The sequence below is a fragment of the Felis catus genome, chromosome B1 (genome assembly GCF_018350175.1).
Source record: "Felis catus isolate Fca126 chromosome B1, F.catus_Fca126_mat1.0, whole genome shotgun sequence".
Taxonomy (NCBI): Eukaryota; Metazoa; Chordata; class Mammalia; order Carnivora; family Felidae; genus Felis; species Felis catus.
In genome coordinates, this window is record NC_058371.1 from 155,368,024 (window position 1) to 155,388,933 (window position 20,910).

General features: G+C 36.3%; 1 protein-coding gene across 29 annotated transcripts in view; it reads right to left on the bottom strand.

Moving 5' to 3' along the window:
• Positions 1-20,910, bottom strand: part of ADGRL3 (adhesion G protein-coupled receptor L3) — an 823,449-nt gene that overhangs the window by 642,884 nt on the left and 159,655 nt on the right. The window lies entirely within an intron of this gene.

Here is a 20,910-nt window from a genome sequence, read left to right on the forward strand (position 1 = left end):
GCACTGTACATTACCTAACTGAAATTTATTTATTTATTTATTTTTTAATGTTTATTTATTTTTGGGACAGAGGGAGACAGAGCATGAACGGGGGAGGGGCAGAGAGAGAGGGAGACACAGAATCGGAAACAGGCTCCAGGCTCTGAGCCATCAGCCCAGAGCCCGACGCGGGGCTCGAACTCACGGACCGCGAGATCGTGACCTGGCTGAAGTCGGACGCTTAACCGACTGCGCCACCCAGGCGCCCCTGAAATTTAAATAAAATTTAAAAAAAATGATCATAAAAGGGGCACTTGGGTGGCTCAGTTGGTTGAGCATCCAACTTAAGCTCACGCCATGATATCACGGTTTGTGATTTGAGGCCTGCTTCAGATTCTGTTTCTCCCTCTCTCTCTCTGCCCCTCCCCCACCCACACTCTGTCTCTCTCCCTCAAAAATAAACATTTTTAAAAAAATTTTAAAAGACCATAAAAAATAAAATAAATTCTATGATTTCTAAGAATTTTCTGGGTTTTGTTTTTGTTTTTGTTTTTTTGCAACAGACACTTTTAATAAGATCCTGGGATATATTTAATCACTTTTATCGTTAGAAATGCTGTGGAAAAAAAAAAATGAGAGACATGTATCTTGCCACTTAATCAGTATATACAAATACATGCTCTGTGAATTTATGTATATACACAGAGACTGTGATTATAATAATTTAAACAAATTCAGATTTTAAAAGTAGAAAGGAATAAACAAAAAAATAAGACTTAAGTGGTAGGTTTAAAGGGACTTTTTTAGTCTTTATTTTTCTTTAAATCACCATAATATTTCTATTCCTTTTATTATTAAACTAATATCAATATGCAAACATTTTATTTAAAAAAAAGGAGTAGTCTTTCATAATATTTTCTTTGGGATTTCAATGTTTTCTAATGGTTCTGCACTGGTCATATCAAAGTCTGAACTTTCTAGTGAGTCCATTTAAGTGCTTTATATGAGCATCAGCTGCATTAGTTAATTACTATGATACTTAGTATTTATTATGCTATTAGTAGTAATTTGCTATTAGCAAAAGCCTAAGTAATCATATATGTGCCAAAACAATGACAAAATCTAACATGTATTCTATAATCTTGTCCCCAAATGGATAAGAAATTAGATATGTGGAGAAACTCATTAGCATAAAATTAAAATTAAGCTCTTCATAGAATCACTATTGATTACCATCAGATATATAAGAAAACAAATTAGTGGTAAATATATTCACTAACAAAAGCATTATATTTTGTTTGAGGATTTCAGATTATATTTTCCTAGTGAATACCCACCCATAGTTGGCCAATTAGTGAGGTTTTATACCATAAGAGTAATTCATTCCATATTTGAATGGCACACTTGACTACTTGAACAGGCAAATGCAAGCAATTGTTTTAGTCAATTCTTGGCTGTACACGTAAGGTATTTTTTTCCTGTTTTTTTTTTTTTTTTTTTTTCCCATCCAATCTTAACTAATATTCTACATCTGATCATGGGTAATGACAGCACACGCTCTCCTAGAAATATCCTCAAGCTTTACATTTTGTTTCCCCCAATAATGAAATACATTCTGAAATCCAAACATGACTTATTCCATGAAGTTCCTTCTCCCCAACAGCACCAAACCCACTCAACCACAGACAGAACCAGTCCTATGTTCCCTGATGATCCTATACCACTTTTTACATTCTTCTATTTGGCTGAACCCCTACAACTGCTTGAGAACAGAGGCTGTGACTACCTCTTCAGTTGATATTACCCCTTCCTAAAGAACTAAGCATTTAACAGGGCCTCAAAAATGCTGACTGGGTAAACAAAGTATTTTCGTTTTAGTTAAAACAAAAACAAAATTCTAAGTATTTATTGGAAACTGTCTGTATTGGCCTCACATAAATTGAGACCAAGAACAAAAATGCACCATTATATGTGTCTTTGAGTTTGTTTGCATAACTATCTTTATAGGTCCATTTTCTTTTTGTTCATAAGATCAGAGATTCTTTAATTTACAGTTTGGCTATAATTGTCTCAGTGCTTCAATCAGTTATATCCCTTTAGGCATTTAAGAATTAGTAGACAACTCGGACAGAAGAACAAAGTTACCAGGGTCACAGCTTCCTATTATGAAGGAGACCAGGACTGAGGTAAATCGCAGAAAAGGAAAAGGGGAGTGCGTGTCTGAAGGGAATTGAAAACCAAAAGGAAGGGAGGAAGAGGTCATATCAAATCATATCAAATGATACTGTTCCATCAGCATGAAGTGTCAGGATAAATTTCTTTTCCAATAAGTAAACGTGATCTAAAAGATTTTTATTTTTATTTCTTAATGTCTATTCACTTTGAGGGATGGAGCAAGGGAGAGAGAGAGAGAATGCAAGCAGGGAAGGGGCAGAGAAAGAGGGAGAGAGAGAATTCCAAGGAGGCTCTGTGTTGTCAGCACAGACCCCAATGTGGGCTGAGTGTCACAAATCATGAGATCATGACTTGAGCCAAAATCAAGAGTCAGAAACTCAACTAAACTAAACCACCAAGCACCCCTAAAAGGAATTTTAAAAGGAACTACTAGAATCATTTTTGAGCAATGTGACTACTTCGAAGGAAAGCACTCAGGAAGGATAGAAAATTTGGTGTGTTTACATTTTTATATTTTCATCACCATTCAAAAGTGACATAAAAAGAAATTCACCAGCAGTTATTGAAATTCACTCTATGCTTTGCAAATTATAGATGGAAATATCTGAATATTAGATAGCTTTAATTAAAAATTAAAAATTAAATTAATTCATACTTTAGATAAAACTTTGTTATGAAGCATACATGTAAGACAGCAAAAATGGAAAATAAAATGGTAAGGATTTGATTACTAACTAAAAAAGGGGAATACATAATAAAGATAAATGTTCAAGGCAAATTTTCTAATTCTGAGGTAGCAAGCTTAAAAAGTAGAGCAACATTCATTCATTCACCCATTCATCGACTACTTCATCAAATATTTTACCCAGTACCCAGGCACAGTTCTAGGTGCTGTAGATTGAGTGAACTGAACAGACAAAACTAGCCCTCAAAGAATTTATATTTACATTGTGGCTGAGGAATGGGAACAGAATGAGAAAGAAACAAACTTCATACTCTCCAAACACTTTTAGTAACATTTTAAAATTTTAAACACTTGATATTTTTGAAGATTCTATGTTCCTATTTAACCTTAATTTTTTTAAGGTTTCAAACACTTTATGTCTTCACTTCACCTTTATAAAATCCCTGAGGTTAGTATGAACATTTCCTTGTTTATTTCACAAATAAATATTCTGAGACACTGAGTGTCAAAGCCAGAATTTGAATACAACTAATCCAAATTCAGTCTATACCCTCCAGCTTCTCAAATAGCATTGTGCTGATTATTATTGTCCATATTTGATAAGAGGATGCTTGCAATGAAAAACAACAGGCTTTCTTAAATGAATTCTTTACGAAATAATCATCTCAGAATTTCACAACATTGATTATGGTTTGAAGGCACCTTCACATTCTAATATTTAAATAAGATTCCAGGAAATCCAAATAAAAATTAGTCTGGAATTGAGATGAAAATATATTTTATTATCTTGGTCTGTGTGGCGTTAATTATATTTATGTGACATCTCCCACTGAACTGTCCAATAAAGGTTCAGGAAGCAATGAATAACTCATGGGTACAAACACACTTTAAAAAGATCATTCTGGTGTCAGGTAAAAGATGGTTTGCAGCCTAAGATGACACTAAAATGTTTTAAAAGATCAGTGAGAACTGAGAATAAAAAAAAATAGAGTGAATTAGTAAACTACTTATAAGGTAATATATATTTTTTTGTCTATGAGAGTTCTTAAATCATTTTTAGAACAGTTAAATACTAGATGTCACAATGTTATTATCTGTAAAAAGAGGTATATAGCCTTATATCTATCATTTCAAATTACTTGGAAGTTAAATAAGAAAATAGGAGTCAAACTGTATATAATATAGACACATTAACTACACTTATGACATTCCACCTCCATTACGAGATTTTCCAGTGCTGTCTCTCTAGCTGTGATGTTATTTTCCAACTACCCAGTTTCCATCTCCCAATCTATTAGTCTGAGTCATCTTCAAATATCTTCTACTTTCAGTCCATATCAATAACTATTAGCATGTACCACCACATTATGTTCTCAGGAGACTGTTCAAATTTGGCTTTCATCTCTATTTCCAAATGTGCCACTGATAAAGATTATCATGGTTATAAGGTAATAGTGCTAAGGCAAGATCCCAAAGCATTTTACACTTAGTTTGACCTCCTGCCAACATGTGGTCACCACTGGCCCCCATACTTGGAATACTACAATAGCAACTTATTTCTTTTTTTTTTTATTTTTATTTTTTAACATTTATTTATTTTTGAGACAGAAAGAGACAGAGCATGCACGGGGGAGGGTCAGAGAGAGAGGGAGACACAGAACCCGAAACAGGCTCCAGGCTCTGAGCGGTCAGCATAGAGCCCGATGCGGGGCTTGAACCCACGGACTGGACCATGAGATCATGACCTGAGCTGAAGTCGGACGCTCAACCAACTGAGCCACCCAGGCGCCCCACAACTTGTTATTTCTTATAGTGCCATTTTATCCCTGTTTTATCTGCCTTGCAAACAGCTGCCAGAATCATCTGAGACCTCATTTTCCCCATGATGATTTCTGCACATTAATCCACAAAACATCCTATTGTTTTTCACAGGGTCTGGTTTTCAAGACCCTCTACAAGATGAGTACATTCTTTTCTATTACGAACACCTTTTTGACACTACTCTACTTTACCAGACAGAATTTCCGCATTAGCCAGCTGAGGTTGCTGACTGGTTCCTCAGACAGATTATTCCAAATAGAGTGGTTTGTTCATGCACCAAGGATGCTGTGTAGTTCTCTACACTTATAATTTTTTTAAATGTTTGTTTATTTTTGAGAGAGAGAGAGAGAGAGAGCATGAGCGAGGGAGAGGGAGAGGAGGGGAGGGGAGGGGAGGGGAGGGGAGAGGAGAGAGAATCAGAAGCAGGTTCCAGGTCCTGAGCTGTCAGCACAAAGCCTGACGCGGGGCTCAAAATCAGAAACTGTGAGATCATGACCTGAGCCAAAGTCGGAAGCTTGGCCGACTATACTTATACTTCGAATACTATGTTAATAGTGTGTGAAGGTCTCATCCTCTAAAGAAATTAGCCTCAAGACTTAGAGCACAAACACACCTGTAAACTTATGGTGCATTTTAAATCAAGAGTACAAAGTCTAGTCCTCAATGGGTCAAATTTTCATATAAAATCATTTTCTGCCCCCATGAATGCGAGCCATTGTAATAAGGAAGGTATCGGTTGTAATTTTAAATCGATAATAAAACTGGACAACATTGACAAAAACAGTTTGTTTCGGGATTATGGAACTGGCCAGTCATCCAATAAATTAAGCGTTTTTGCCAGAAGAATTACTCTTCTTTTGGTAAGAACTGTGGGGATCCTGTAGTATTTTTGCCTGGAAATTGTTATTTCTCACCCCAACCTCCAGCTAGACACTTAGGTCATAAAACAAACCTTAATGAATTTAAAAGAACAGAAATTATACAAAGTAAACTGTATGACCAAACCAGAGTAAAATTTAATTTTTTTTAGAAATCCCCAAATATTTGGAAATTAAAAAAAAACATTTATAAGTACCTTATGCAAAAAAATCACAAGAGAAATTAGAAAATAGTTTTCAACTGAGGAAAACTAAAGCAGAGTATACCATAATTTAACGGAATGCAGCTAAAGCAGTGCTTAAAAGTAAATTCATAGCTTGAAACATCTAAGAAGAAAGAGAAGAAGAGCAAACTAAATGCAAACTAAGCAAAAAGAAGGGAAGAATGAAAGGAAAGAATGTGTGACAGTGATCAGAATATCAACTGTAATATGAAAACATTCCTACTGCTTATTGTTATTAAAATCCCTTACCTTTTCTAGCCCTTAGTATCTTCATCTTTAACATGATAATTAGAATAAATTACTCACAACCCTCCTTCTCACTGAAAAATACAATTAATATTTTCTGGAACAGCAAACAAAAGTATAAATGATATTAAAAATATGCACTACATCGACAACTAATAGTGTATTAACTGAGGGAAAGGACCACAGATAATCCAAAACAAGAAATAATCTTGAAAGCTTAATCATACATTACACACAACATTTTCACTTATAAAAGGCTAACCCTTTTGCATTTTATTTTGATGACTATCAAAAGAAGTTATAATTAATGCAAGATAAGGGAAAACATTTATTATAGTGACAGTCTGCCATAATACATACATAGAGAGGAGAACAGAAGATAGCCTAGAATAAGACAACATAGGATAAAGTAGGGTAAGACAGGATAGGGAAGGGAAAAGAAGTATGCTTAATTAATGTCTACCATATACCCTGCCACTGGGTAATATCAAGCATTAGAGCAGTATATATAAAGACCTTGCCTTCATAGAAGAGAGTTTTTTATTTATTAAGATCAAATTCAGAGATTAGTCCTTTTACTTATTTCCTTTAGTTTCAATTCACCTAGATGGAGATTGTTTCTTCCCCTCACAGAAATGGCAATGTCCTGATTAACCAATCAATTTATCAGAAGTCCATGGCATCCATAACCAAAACTCGCATCCCAGCAGGTTTTGACTAAGGTAGTACCCTTGAATGGTAATTCTTCCAGGAATGTGGTTTTTTTTCTGTACTCCTTCAGCTTATAAAGATACAAAAAGGCAGGGACATTATTCATTACCAGGTATCCAAAACTAATGCAAAGCTTTCATACCTATAAACACCTCTTTCTCAGAGTTTCGTCTAGGAATGAAACAACTGATGCTTTAGCTTATATTGTCTAAGGACTATGCAGCCACTGCTCTAAGAAGACTTGGTGGGTTTCCAGGAACATTATTTCCTCAGCAACATATTGTCTTCTTTCTCTGCTTGAGAAACAGCTTCCATGTTATCAATATACAAAGCAATCATTCAATGTAATCTGTGTTTTTACCCCTCAAAAGTGCCTATGTTATAACTATAATTGCACATAACACATTCACATCCTAATGAAAGTTTCCAAATTCTATAATAAGAAGCTATGATGCTATTTTCATTTACAATAAAATGTGCCTACATTCCATCCTTTTAAATAATCATTTATTGGTAGAACACACTGAAATCTGCCTTTTTACTTATATCTCGTTGTGTTTTATCTCATGTTCAAAATTTAAACAGGGAACTTCAAAAATGCCTAGAAACAACAATTCTGATACATGAAAACATCTTTTACTTTAAACATTATCCTATCCTTAATTACCAGGTTCTTAGTTCACAAAAATGTACTTCCCCTTCGTGGCCAACCTAGACAAATAGAACAGCTTAATCTCAAACTATTATATGTAGTGAAAATAGCCTAAAAACAAGTTATTGTGCCTATGTGCTACTGAATATTTTCTACAGACTCATGACTGAATTTTTATAGATTTATACAGTTTCTTTCAGTTCTAGAAAAATGATTTTTTTCTCCCATTTCTCAATCCCTGTCACCTGATCTCAATTCCAAGGAAAATCCAGTATGCCAGAATCCTAAGTATTACTAACGATGAGAACCTAGTGTCTAATGAAGTGTTCTCAAAGGTTTAAGAAAGTTTGGATTGCCAAGCCAGACACTGAATCTCAGATAAGCTTCTTCCAAAAATTCTCATTCCTCTGGTCATTAAAAAAAAAAAAAAATCAATAGATGTAAATCAAAGTTTAAAAAGCTTCTGAGAAATGACCTCTGCTAAAGTCTCTTGGGGGCTTTCCAACTGTGCAGGGGGCAGGGTGTGGGATCAAAAAGCAGAAAGAAGAAGTAAAGAAATGTTTCTGAGCAAGTGAAAAAAAAATCTAGCTGGAGGACTAAAAGGGATTAGCTTACATATCAAATATCAGATTTCCATTGCATTGCTACGCTGCTTTCTCCTCTTTTTTCTGTCCCATTCTCGCATTGCCCATAGTTCATTACATGAAACTTTATTTCCCCACTTCGTGTAAGATTTCAAGCAGAAAATCTTCAGTACTGAAATCTTTAAAATGGTATGCTTTACATTACACAGTAATAAGCACCTTATCTGAGACTCCACCATCTGGAAATCAGACCAATTTAACACACAGCCCTAAATCTGGAAATATATTTAAAAGAAAAAATAAAAAAAAATCTCACAATGCACGAAAATCCAGTGAACTTGACTCACAGAGAGGCCTTCAGTCAAAACTTATTCTTTATGTTCTCCAGTATTCTAACAAAGAGAAGTCAGATGCAGAAGCAGCAAACAGACTTAACAACCACCACAAATACCTTAAGATCTGAGGAAAACTGAAAAGTACCTAGAAAGAACTGTGGAAACAGTTTTATTCAAACTGTCAAACATCTGGAGTTCTGTCACATTAATTGAGTGGATGTTTGCCTCAATTTTTCAGGAATTTTTCTGTACCCAAAGAGGCCACCACCCGAAGCAAGACTCTATTTAACTGAAGTTTTACTCATGTACAATTCAAACTAAACATCAATTAATAAGGTCCAATTATGCTGGCATAATAAGACAATTAAAAGTTAACAGCTTTGATAAAGTATAAAGGACATGTGTATGTTTTTGTGAATTTATCCACCTCTCTTGAGGACATTACTTTTTAAGCATATTTATTTTATTTATATCTATATATACATAGATAGATAGATTTAAAGAAGAGTATATAAACCCACATATAAATTTGATATCACATATCCATGATGGGGTAAATCCGTATCAATCATTCCAAAGTGTATACTATATATTTTTTTAATTAGTTGTCTTTTTTTGGGGGGAGAGGTGGTAGGTTGAGCATATTTTTTCATAGGACTTTAAAAAATAAAAAATGTTGCCTGCAAACATTCAACAATTTTTTTTAAAGTAAGGCCTATCCAATTAGAACAGTATTTTTCAGAATAACAAGTAAAAGAATTTAACACAAGGGAAATTTCTTAGGTGAATTAAAATACTAAGTTTTTTTTTTTAATTTAGTTAGTACTAAATTATAGTTTACATGGCTACTGAGTAGGACCAATTTACTTTGAAGTATACATGCAGAAGATATAAAGGAAACATTAATAGTTAAAATAAGAAAAATGTTTTTTTTAACTTTATTTTGAGAGAAAGAAAGAGTGTAAGCAGGGGAGGGGAAGAGAATGAGAGAGAGAGAGAGAGAGAGAGAGAGAGAGAGAGAGAGAGAGGCATAGAATCTGAAGCAGGCTCCAGTCTCTGAGCTGTCAGCACAGAGCCCAATGCAGGGCATGAACTCACAAACTGTGAGATCATGAAGTGAAGTGAGATGCTTAACTGACTGAGCCACACAGGGGCCCTAAGAAAAATGTTTCTATTCTTGCCACTTTCCCTCTTAACAAATAAAGTTAATTTCTCAGATTCATACAGGATAAAATACACAAATATGACTTGACCTATAACTATAAATGAAAATAAATGTGTTTCTTATTCCTTCAAATACTATTTAAAGCTAAATGACCATGTTTTATAGAAAACACAGTCATATCTCCATCTTCTCTTACATGATTATACACCTATTATGACTATCAGAATAGCATGCTATGGTTATTACTGCCAAAAATCATGACCAAAGAAGAATAAGCTATTTCCAGGAGAGTGGCAGAAAAGAGGTTTCAAAACTTGGCTGAAATAATTTTTCACCTGTAAAATCAATTTCTTTCTTCTATTGCTTCACAAAATCCCTAATAATAGGCAACTGCTTTTACATTCTGTATTTCAATTTAAATTATATTTGTTTAAAATGGATGAAAGTTTGGGGTGCCTGGGTGGCGCAGTCGGTTAAGCATCCGACTTCAGCCAGGTCACGATCTCGCGGTCCGTGAGTTCGAGCCCCGTGTCAGGCTCTGGGCTGATGGCTCAGAGCCTGGAGCCTGTTTCGGATTCTGTGTCTCCCTCTCTCTGACCCTCCCCTGTTCATGTTCTGTCTCTCCCTGTCTCAAAAATAAATAAAACGCTAAAAAAAAATTTTTATTTAAAATGGATGAAAGTTTAAAATGCATAAAAAACTATATATATGCTTAGATTTCAAGTAAAGAAAACTATTTATAGCCATTTTCATTCAATAATCAATCCAGCAAAGAAAGCCACAGTAAACCTGGAGCTGGGTTAGCTAATAGTCACAAAACTGAATTAAACATTATTCCTGCTGCCAGAACACTTACAGCCAATTGTGCAAATTCTTAATAACGTACAGCACTCTTGGTTTGAAAATATTTAATTATCAACATTAGGGATAAGAATAATAATAGCAACAATCACAAAACAAGAGCAATAAGCTTAAGAGGTCAACTAACTTAATCAAAGCACGATTTAGATTACAATCTGGACAAACTGTGTTAATAGCACAATGGAGTACACAAGCAAATATACTGAAAATATTACCTAAATATTAAATAGCAAATAAAACGAAAACCTTTCTCTACTTCACTGCAGGCAAAGAAAGTCAAATGCAACTTGATCCAATTAAGCCAATTTAGGATACACAACTACTTAAAAGCTTGGGCCATACTAAGTGATGAAGGCAAAATGGATTGAGTCCAAATCTGCTTTATTTGTTTAGATGCTATTTATTATGGCTATATTTTATTACACAGTAGTAAAAAAAATTACAAGGCGACATCCTGTTATTTTCCACTGGGAAAAATCTTACAGATGCACTATTAAAACTCAGCACAGACAGCAGCGTGCCAGGCTGCATTCCACTTGTGCCTTTACAGTGGGTCAATAGACACTGATGTTTATGCAGCTGATGGTAAAACTAGCCTAATTATTGCCACTTAAATCCTTAAAACTGTGGCTTTCTAGAGAACTAGAACCTTTGACTCTATACATATTGTAAGGAATAGGGTTGTTTTATCTTTTTAAATGTTTATTTTTTAGAGAGAGAGACAGAATGTGAGCAGGGGAGGGGCAGAGAGAGAGGGAGACACAGAATTGGGAACAGGCTCCAGGCTCTGAATGTCAGCACAGAGCCTGACGTGGGGCTTGAACCCACGAACTGCGAGATCATGACCCGAGCCGAAGTCGGACGTTGAACCGACTGAGCCACCCAGGAGCCCCAGGAAAAGGGTTGTTTTAAAATAAAGCAACTAAGGGGCGCCTGGGTGGCGCAGTCGGTTGAGCGTGCGACTTCAGCCAGGTCACGATCTTGCGGTCTGTGAGTTCGAGCCCCGCGTCGGCTCTGGGCTGATGGCTCAGAGCCTGGAGCCTGTTTGCGATTCTGTGTCTCCCTCTCTCTCTGCCCCTCCCCCGTTCATGCTCTGTCTCTCTCTGTCCCAAAAATAAATAAACATTGAAAAAAAAATTAAAATAAAGCAACTAAAACACCATTATGTCTTCTTAAAAAACAAAATGTCTTGGGGCTGTCTAAGTGGTTCAGTTGGTTAAGCATCCGATTTCAGCTCAGGTCATGATCTCACGGTTTGTTGGTTCCAGCCCTGTGTCAGGCTCTGACAGCTCAGAGCCTGGAGCCTGCTTCAGATTCTCTCTTTCTCTTTCTCTCTCTCTCTCCACCTGCGCCCCCGCTCACACTCTGTCTCTCTCTCTCTAAAAAATAAACAGTACAAAATTTTAATACAAATAAATAATTAAATTAAATAAAATGTCTTAATTTCCCCCCTAATACTACTACCCTATTTTTCAGGGTAGCTAGCATATCATGAAATTGCTATCATCAAACTGTAAACTGTGAGCCCTAGTTCAAATCAGTTATCTAATAAATAGTCTTATTTGTTGAGAAAGTGAATGAGCTTCACAATCACAAAAGAATAAAAAGCAAAAGAGAAAAGGAGGGAGGGAGGAGGGGAAAAAGAGACGGGGTGGGTGGAGAGGGAGAGGGTGAGAGAGAGGGAGAGAGTGAGAGTGAGAGTGAGAGAGAGAGAGAGAGAGAGAGAGAGAAATCAAGAAATAGACTCTCAACTATAGAGAACAAACATGGTTACAGAGGGGAGGAGGGTAGAGGTTGGGGGAAATTGGTGATGGGGATTAAGGAGTGCACTTGTCCTGATAAGCACCAGATGATGTATGGAAGTGTTGAATCACTATATTGTATGCCTAAAACTAATATAACACTGGATGTTAACTATACTGGAACTTAAAATTAAAAAAAAAAAGATTATAATCAATTTCAAAAGAAGAGTTAAGATAATTACTTTTCTAAGCCCTATAAATATCATCTTTCTTCCTGTCATCATTACTCACATCAATCCACATTCATTGTGTACTGAACATGTTGCAAGCATTATACAGAGTCCTAACCATATGAAACAAAAAGACTATTTTTTCCCAATATTTTAGGAAGAGACTCAGAAGATAAGGCAAATCAATTTTTTTGGTTAGTATTTGCCACTTCCAAGGACACCAATTGGTGTCCTACAGTTCTATCCATTTTAGGCTAGAAATGGAAATACTGGGCTGCAGAGCTTGAGTTCTTGGAATTGCTTTCAGTTTTGAAGCAGAATCAACTTTAGATTTATGGCCCTAATGCACTCCCTCAAAACTCTGCTGATTCAAAAGCTAAGAGTTCCTGTCACACAACAGCATCCCTGCAAAGGACACCTGGACCACCTGAAAATGTAGGGCAGGGATGGCACCGGAGAGGACACACTTTCCTTGCCTCCAATATGTGGATAGGATTCTTTTTGAGGTATTTTAGCTTAAATGATCTTGAACATCAAATAGCCTGTGTTTGCTGAGAGTTTCCTCTATGCCTTTCCATTTCCCAAAGTATGGGTCCCTTCAGCAGCTCCACAGAGCTAAAGCAAATTAGATTTTCCAACTTAGAAAAGCCAGTTATGCTTCTGAGTAGTTGATAGCATTAAAGATTTTTTTTTTTTGCATTGTGATCTCCAAAGTAGTCAAGTAAACTCAACATTACAATCTCCCTTTTTTTGTTTTCTGCTTTTTTTTTTCCTTTGTTTTGTTTTGTTTCTGTTCAGAACAACTTTAGTTAGGAAGATGCCTAGGCTGTAGCATTTGCATGGTAGTCATAAAGTCATAGCCATTGTTTTATGACTTGAGCATAATGGTGTTAGCCAACAATACCCATCTCATCTCATCTTCCATTTTCTTTACCAGATAAACATGGGGGCGGGGGTGGGTAGGGGGTCATTTAGAGAATATCCTACTGCTTAATGTTCCCTCTAGAAATTCAACCTAAGGCTAAAGTAAGATTTGTCATAATTGCTAAAAGAGTTTGAAGAACATAGTTGCAGGATTATTCTTTATTACATCTATTATAATATCAATCACAACACAGCTATTCAAAACTTGATAATGACATTGAGACACTATTAAAGAGAAAAGGCCACGGCACATCACACTACAGTAACTTTACCATTATTTCTGAATTTTGGTGATCTCTCAAATGTCCTGTCCTCACCTGTAACACCAACCTGTTTGTACACATAGTAACCCACACTTAGAGTGTCCCCAGATTCTCCATCTGTGTTAATGGCTTCACTTACTTGTTCATTCATTCATTCTACATTTATTTGAAATCTACTCTACTCTAGACATTGCAATATTATGTGTGGCATAAAAATAAAGAACATGAAAGTGTTGCTTTCTAACAAACTTAATGCCCTGTGGAAACATGTTGTGCAATTAAATATTAAAAAACACGAGGTAAATACTATTAAAAAAAAGAACTGATAGCAACATAGATGCGCAACAGGCTTTTATGCAAAATGAACATAACAAAATCTTGCCTTGTATATTCAATACTTCATATTTCATGTATGATTACCACACAATAACAGGATATTCCATTACTAAGTTTGACCACTCCCCCAATTATTTATCACAAATAATCCATAAAACATATAAAATACATATGTAATAATAAACAGCCCATAAAGCCTGGCTGTGCTGATTACAAATTCTACCTCTGATATTAGCAGCAATGAACTTAAAGTGTTTGAGCCTCAGTTTGTTCATCTGTAAAATCAACACTGCAAGTTATCTTAAAGTGTTATTAAGAAGATTAAAAGAGGGGTGCCTGGGTAGCTCAGTCAGTGAAGCATCAGATTCGGCTCAGGTCATGATCTTGCAGTTCACGAGTTCAAGCCCCCTGTCAGGTTCTGTGCTGACAGCTCAGAGCCTGGAGCCTGCTTCAGATTCTGTGTCTCCCTGTCTCTCTGCCCTCCCCTGCTTACACTCTGTCTCTCTCTCTCTCAAAAATAAACATTAAGGGGCGCCTGGGTGGCTCAGTAGGTTAAGCGCCCGACTTCAGCTCAGGTCATGATCCCACAGTCTGTGAGTTCAAGCCACACGTCAGGCTCTGACAGCTCAGAGCCTGGAGCCTGCTTCAGATTCTGTGTCTCCCTCTCTCTCTGCCCTCCCCTGCTCGCTCGCTCTCTCTCTCTCTCTCTCTCAAAAGTACATAAACATTAAAAAAAAGTTTGTTAAAAAGATTAAAAGAAGTCATCCATCTGAAACCACAGAACTGTCTTTAGCAAATAGACAAGTTTTAACCTATTAAATGTTATAGTTGATATTTTACATACATGTTTTTAAAATCATAATTTATAAATCATATAACACAAGTATCATTCAATAGGTGATAAATCTGCAGCACAAAGAATGTAAAACATTCTCAACACAACACAGTTACTAAGTGGCAGATTCATAAGAAAAAATACATCCACAATATTCACAAAAGACAGAAATAAGTGACACACATATTGAGCATCATAACCAATATGCTCACAACTGTAGCCACTTCAAGAGATGAGTAACACTACCAGAAAAATTCTTGGCAACAAACAGCCAAACTTCTTCAAATATCAAACAAAAAATCTCATTGTGGTTTTGATGTGTATCTAACTAGCTAAATATTACCAGCTTTTAATTCAATCGATCTTTTTTTAATTCGAGGCCTTTGTCTCAGGAAACCTGATAAAATGAAGTATAGATATCATTGGATTTTTTATTAATAAGCAAAAGAAGAATATTATATAATCACTTCTAATATTTTGTATTACATCATTCATGAAATTACTTCAATGAAGTTTAATCTTCAAGTCTTTTGGAGTAAATATGCAATTTAGATATAAAATTTAGATCATACAAGATTTAGATATAAAAATTCACAGTGTTTCAGATGAAATTATATACTTGTTTTTGCTTTTTATCAAGTTGATAATCATTTAGTTAATTTAGTTCATTAATTATGTTTAGGCTAATAAACTTTGCCTATAGTCTTAGAAAGAATGATTATAACCATTTTCAACAATACAATTTCAAAAACACGGTAATTGTTTCAACAATTGAAACCGAAAATTCCCTTGGGGCGTCCGGGTGGCTTAGTAGGTTAAGCATCTGACTTCAGCTTAGGTCATGATCTCACAACTCGTGGGTTCAAACCCCACGTCAGGCTCTGCACTGACAGTGTGGTGCCTACATGGGATCTTCTCTCCTTCTCCCTCTCTCTCCCTCTCTCTCCCTTTCTCTCTCTCTCTCTGTCCCTCTCCCACTCAAGCTCTTTCTGTCAAAAGAAAAAAAGAAAAAAAACAACCTAAAATTCCCCTCACCGGAGTGGGAAGCTAGGACATCTCTAAGGGCATCACCAGTCTTACATTATGATTATCACAGTCATCTCCTCTAAAACTGTTAGGACAAACGCCACTCAGGCCAATAAACTGTGAGAGAAGCCACTGTTATAGTAACACATTCAATATAAACTTCTAATAAGATATATCAATTCCTCAAGCTAGACAGTTTGTCAATAATACAGAGTTTAAACTCAGGGAAAAGGTAAGAGCTACTCAGGAGGCATTGGTGACAAATGTTATGCTCTGAATTAAAATATAAAAAGGATCAGGTTTTCATTGGTAAATAGCTGTACAAAGCTTTGAGAAATAGGCATTAATAATAGACACTGAGATATAGCAGAAGTGTCCAGGAAGTAATCATTTTTCCTTACATAGATTTACCTTATATACATAAAATAAAGAGATTCTTTTTTAAATTTTTTTTTCAACATTTATTTATTTTTGGGACAGAGAAAGACAGAGCATGAACGGGGGAGGGGCAGAGAGAGAGGGAGACACAGAATCGGAAACAGGCTCCAGGCTCTGAGCCATCAGCCCAGAGCCCGACGCGGGGCTCGAACTCACGGACCTCACGGACCGCGAGATCGTGACCTGGCTGAAGTCGGACGCTTAACCGACTGCGCCACCCAGGCGCCCCTTTAAATTTTGTTTTAACGTTTATTTATTTTTGAGACAGAGAGAGACAGAGTATGAACGGGGGAGGGTCAGAGAGAGAGGGAGACACAGAATCTGAAACAGGCTCCAGGCTCTGAGCGGTCAGCACAGAGCCCGACGCGGGGCTCGAACTCACGGAGTGTGAGATCGTGACCTGAGCCGAAGTCGGCCGCTTAACCGACTGAGCCACCCAGGCGCCCCAAGAGATTTTTAAACATACACTTGTATCATAAAAGAAAACACATCCTTCCTCCGAGAACTTCTCTACTTCAGCTCGCACACAGTTAATTTTCTAAGTCCTTTAACTGTTTCTGGATCTCTTTCTTCAATTTTATGACCAATTATGCAGGTTTCATAATGTATGCTTTTTTTCCTTATTTATTTTCAGAGAAAGAGAGGGAGATAGTGGGGGGTAGGAGCAGAGAGAGAAGAAGAAAGAGGAAATCTCAAGCAGGATCCACACTTAACGCAGAGCCAACAGAGAGCCTATCGTGGGGCTCAATCTCACGACCCTGGGATTATGAGCTGAGCTGAAATCAAGAGTCAAATGTTCAAGCGACTGAGCCACCCAGGCGCCCCTATGCTTATTTCTAACAACAGCAGCAACAACAACAACATCACACTGCAGTATTCTTAATTACATTTTTTTCTAATTTTTAATTTATAGAAATCTATCAGTTTCCTATATACCCACTACTCTCTGCCAATTCATACCGTTCACGGCTCTCAGAGTATCTGTCCTAAAGTACAGGCAAATTCAGAATAAAGTAGCTGGTTTTACTATGTGCTAGGGCTGGTTGTAAGCCCTTTACATACAGTGACTCATCTAATCCTCACAACATCATGAAAGTAGCTATCATTACTGCCCTGATTTTAAGATGTAGCAATAGAAGCCGAGAAATTTATTCATAATTGGCAGGGCCTGGACTACAAATCAAGCCTGTTTAACCCCAAAGCACATGCTCTTAACCACTTCATTTTGCTCTCTACTTTCTTCGACTGGCTTAATGCTGTTTGTATTTCAAGACTCAAACCAAAAGCAAATATTTCAATAAAGCTTTTTAAAATCATGCAATCAGTCAAAACAAAGCTCCTTCTCTCTTCTCAGAATATGTAGCTATTCTTCTCTGACCCCTTCCACTTACTAAATACTTGCTATATACCAGGCACTGCTTTATACACACATCACCACACAAATGACATAGATAATAGAGTTTCCTCCATTCCACAAACATAAGAAATGAAGGCCAATGACATTTAAAAAGTCACAGGAAGTCAAAGGGCCACTGAGGACTCAACCCAAGCAGCTGCGCTCAACATACCATGCGGAGCACACAACCTTCTACTGCCTCTTGGAAAGAAGAGACGAGGGCTCATATCCAGGGTCTCCTTTTCAGAATATTCGATTCATGGCCTTTGGTGGGTTACAGTACCTCTTAGCCTCAGTTTCTTCACTGGTAATATGAATATAAAAACAGTGTTTACCTCACAGTATTGTTTAGAGAACGAAATAACACAAGTACATGCTGCTAATCCTCTAGAGGAAGAGCTTTGAAAGTAACCATATCCTCAAAACTGTTGCATTAAATGTCTGAAGGGTTGTAGCCTTCACTATTTGTAACTCTAAGAGAGAAAAGTCCATTGAAATATATTGTATCCAGCAGCTATGTTTACCCATCTAATATCCAAAACCCTCTTAGGGTTTAGTTTCTGGAGGCTTCTCAACAAAGAGGTTTTCTTTTAAAAAAAACTACCATGTGAAGATAATTTTATTAATATCACATCCTCCTACTTAGCAGCTCATAACTCATAAGAAGTTTGGGCCAAAGACCATTTCTTAATTTCTTTTGTTCTTTTCTTTTTGGTAGCTATAAAAATTATTTGGTCCATGCCCTCTGTCATATGCTTGAAGGCTGCCATCACCCTTTTTTCTTCAGGCTGAATAATCTCAATTTCTTTGGGAATTTCACATGTATCGTCCTTTCTAATAATTTTGGTCACTTTTAAGATGCCTACCTCTAATAAATAGCACTTATGTTGGATTAAATACTGTAAACTATATTCAAAGTTACCTTAGAAATATTCATAATCTTTAACATCACAACATGGCACTATCTACCTCCCAAGGCCACCTGGGGCATAGACTATTTCCTTCTGGCATCGCCCTCAGGCATCTCCCGTTATGTCCTACCTCTCATATATTTTGTTGAAAAGACTGAAAGAAATACCCTCTATCCTATGATACAAGAGTACAAGTAGGTCATTTTTTAAGATATTTCTCGATAGAAATCCGATCAAGATAGAAAACCAATACTGCAGAAAATGATTAATCAGTATTATATATAATACTATGTACATTAATGAAAATAACAACAGGATAAGAGTGAATACTAAGAACTGATTATGTACTAAGTGATTTAAAATTCATTCGTCCAGTAAATACTTAACTAATTCAACAAATATATTGAGTCTCTCCTATGTGCTAAGCATTTTTTCTAGGCACTGGGAACAAAGCAATGAACAAAACAAATATTCCTGACTTTGAGGGACTTAGATAACAAAACATGCTAAATAAAATACAGAGTATGTTTCATAGTGTGCAGTGATAATAAAACTGTGTAAGAATTTAAAAGTTTTAGGTAGTATGACAAAAGAAACTTTCAATAAGAAGTGACATTTCAATAAAAAAACCTAAAGGAATGAAGGTAGCAAGGTATGTGGATTATCTCTAGCAAGAACATTCTCAGCAGAGGGGACAAGTGCAAAGGCCCTCAGGCAAGAGGTGAAAGGATTTTATATACCAGCAAGGAGACTAACAGGTTGGAGTAGAGAAAGGAAAAAAAAAATGGTGGAAGGGATCAGATAGCTACCAGGGAGCTAAATCTTTATTTTGGTACAACTTTGTAGGCTATCATTCATACTGTCTTTCATCACATGGGTTAGAAAGCCACGGGAAAATCTTGGGCACACTACAATTCATGACACATTCTAAAACGATGATTGTGGTTACAGTGTTGGGAACAGATTACAGGGGCCAGGTGGACTAGTTAGAAAGACAAGGCAATAATCCAGGTGAGTGAGGACGCATTTTAGTTACAAGGTAGTGACAGGGTAAGCAGTGAGAAGAGGTGGAATTTTCAATGTATGTAAGGGAGAACCCATCGGATTTGTTTGTGAATTGAATAGGAGGTGGGAGAGGAAAAGAAGTCAATGTTTTCTACATTTGCAGCTGAAGGGACTGCAATTTTCTGAGGCTATAAAAGCTTCAGAAAACCTTTCAGAAGTTTAGCATTAGACATATTAAGTTGGAGGTATTTATTACAAGTCATAGCGTAGATGTCTCACCAAGTGTCTACATAGGTGAGCCCAGAGTTGTTGTAAATGTTTGGGCAGAGATGAAAATTGGGGAGGAATCACCACTTAGATAAGATTTAATGTCAAATTAGAAGAGATCACCAAAGAAGAGAATACAGGCAGAAAACAGAAAAGTAGCAAAAATACAGCTCTGGGCATCTCTGAGATTGGGGCAATAGAGAGAAACTATTGAAGAAAATTAAGAGAGATGCCAGAAAAATACAAGGGAAGTGGTGCCCTAAAAGCAGAAAAAATGTTTCAAGGAAGAGATGACCGGTATTGAAGGCTGCTGAAAGACCAAGACGAGAAAACTAAGACTTGATCTCTTGATCCACAGCATGAACATGGTCAGGATTAAAGCTGGATGGTTAAAAGAGGATGGAAGGAGGAAATTTCTGTCAGCAACTCTCACCTGCATACCTGTGCATAACTAGGAGAATACTAAAGCTAAGCAAACTGCCCGTACTTAATCACCCTAGTTCTAAGGTCAGTACCTGAACCACTGGCAGTATTATAACTTCCTTCACATGTCATGTGTAAGGGACTATTTCCAATTTCTGTTAGAGTAACTTTTTTCATAGAAATGCTCCAATGTGTATATATTGAATATTTGCTCCATGAATTCTGGATTCTTGCCTTTCTTCCCAAAGAGATCAAGGTGTTTAATTGGTTTTTGACAATTTTCATGTGTCTGAAAACTGCGATATTTGTATATTTTTATCAAGAGGCTCGCCAGTCATGAATGCCAAATAGCCACACGCGCGCACACACACACACACACACACACACACACACACACACACACACACGTGGCTTTTGATGCCTAAATGAAACGATCCCTGATATAAAAAGTGTAAAAGTCTTAAAAATACTTACAACATAAAAGAAGCAAGAAACCAAGGTAGATAGATATAGATACACATAATATAGATATATAGATATAGATATATAGATTTAGGTTTAGATATAGATAGATATAACAGTATAGTTGTTTTAAAACACATATAAAAATGGTAAAATAGTATTAAATATTTTTAAAATTTGGTGACCTTATAAGTGAAAAGCTCTTATTTTCGTTTTTTGTATCCCTTCACAGATACACATTAATGATAATGGAAAAATATCAACATGTGATGTTATTCAATTTAACAAAAAATTCTACTGCTGTTCTAATTGTACTGCAATTCTTGCCCATAAAAA